Raw genomic sequence first — 2261 nt, 5'->3', positions numbered from 1 at the left:
TACGGGGGCAACACTGAGGGTTGCGATCCGTTGCTGGACACGGAAAAAAGACAAAAAGACCCAAAAAAAAAAATGGTTAAAATGGTAAATTCTATGTTATATATATTAGCACAATATTAATAACAACAAAAAGACAATGTGTTCCAGAAAAATTTGGTGCAGAATACTGGATACCAAGACAAGTCCTAGTTAAGCTATTAAACCTTAGGATAAAGAAAAAATTACCCAGTTTCCCAGACACATGAACATCTTCCACAAGGGAAAAAATAAAAGGCTGACCTCAGACTTACGTACAGAGGCATTCAGTATCAGTAGACAAAAGAATGATATTTAAAAGATTTGAGGAAAAGAAAGCATAACTCAAGAATATCCCAGAATATAAAACCAACAAATAATTGTCATCAAGAATAAATGTACTCAGACAATATAACATCCACGAGATCTTCAAAAAATAGTTAATCACAAAATCCAACTAATTAAGAATGAATAAAAATAAACGATTCATAAGTGCAAAGCTCATGGTGTAAGGATTAATGATGAGCAGTGAATCCATGTAAATACAGAACTAACAATAAACAATGTGGGCAATTATAGTTATAGATCAGTATACAAAGGTTGTAAACCTGATCAGTACAACAGCAGCAGCCACGAACAGTTAAAAGTGAGAAACTGGGAGATAGAGGGGAAATTGAGAGGCTGTGTTAGAGAATTAATGCCATCTTTCACAGCATGGGGTCGTTAACCAGTGTCTAAAATTAAGATAAATAGTTAAAAAAAAGCCAGCATAATTACTCCAAACTCTTCATATGTTCTTCACAATCTGTATAAATAACCTTAAAGGTATCTTTTGGTAAATATCTCTTAGTGAAGAAACAAACACTTGAAGGTCTAGATTTCCTTCAGTTTTCTTTTAATTTCTTTTTTTCTTCTGTTAAAGACAAGTAGAAACAAATATAATACTTAAAATTTTTAGAGTAGCATATAATATTTTATCCCACATTTGATACTATTTATTTCTACTTATTCTTCTTTTCACCTGACTGTCCACCATCCATCCATCCATTGATCCATCCTTTTGTCTCTCTATATATCATAAGATATTTAAAAATGATGTTTTCCATATGTTAGTGATAGCTATTTCTGGGGGGTGAGACTTAGAATTTTTTTCAAACTTGAATCTTTTTACTTCTTTGCATTTTTTGGATTTTTCAAAATGAATATGTATCATTTTCATAATAACAATAAAGTGATCCTTCTTTAAAAATAAAAAGTCAAAGCAAATATTTCGAAATGTTAACAGTGATTAATCTTAGATGGTGGTGTTATGAGTGTTTATTATTCTATTCTTTGTAGGTTTCTCTATTTACTGAAACTTTTAATTTATTAAAATTTGAAAAGCATGAAAGAAAAAAAAAAAAGAAGTGCAAAGGACTTTTCCTAAGTTATATAGTCAGAGTGTAAAAGGGCTTTTCCTAAATCAGAAAGTGGTGATGTTGTGACTTGGGCCTAGTTGCAGGAGGAAAGGAACTGTGAGTTGGGTGGGCGGGACATGGACCATGGCTGGAAGAAGCAGTGATCAGTTGTTGGGTGAGTTACTTGTAGTGAATCTAATTTCTAAACCTTTATAGAAATCCTAAAACTGTAGGCTGGGAGAGCTGGAAGGAATCTGGAAATCATTCCAGCCAACCCACACATCTACCAGATAAAGGACTGCAGGCACCAGGTGCTATTTCATACAGTCACAGGCTTTAGAACTGGGAACTACTTCTGAGACAATCCAGTGCCCTGCTGAGTGTGAGCTGGGCTTAGCGCTTTGTGTTAGCCCTGCATGAGCTAAGCCGGTCTCCAAGTCCTGACAGTCCCAGGAGACTACTTTGTGCCCCTGGGGGGGTACCTGATTCTGATCCAACAGATATTTAATTCAGACTTCTCTATGCCTGTAACTAACTGCCAGGTGCTTTCACTTGTCCTATCTTATACAATCACCTCAACATCCAGATAGGGCATCTTCTCCTCCTACCCACTATGTTATGAGTATGGAATTTGAGTCTTAGCATGATGACAAGTGACATGCACAATGCCACTCAGTGTAGTGGTAGTAGGCTGAATAGTGGTCTCCCCAAGATATGTCCAAATCCTAACTCTTATAATTGAGTTAAAGATCTCAAGATGAGATCATCCTGAATTTATGGGTCTAACTCCAATGACAGGTGTCTGTGTAAGAGAAAGGCAGAGGGAGATTTGAAACACAGAGTCAGGGG

The sequence above is a fragment of the Galeopterus variegatus genome, unplaced genomic scaffold, assembly GCF_000696425.1.
Source record: "Galeopterus variegatus unplaced genomic scaffold, G_variegatus-3.0.2 Scaffold8673, whole genome shotgun sequence".
In the NCBI taxonomy this organism is placed as follows: Eukaryota; Metazoa; Chordata; class Mammalia; order Dermoptera; family Cynocephalidae; genus Galeopterus; species Galeopterus variegatus.
This window is presented reverse-complemented; position numbering follows the sequence as displayed.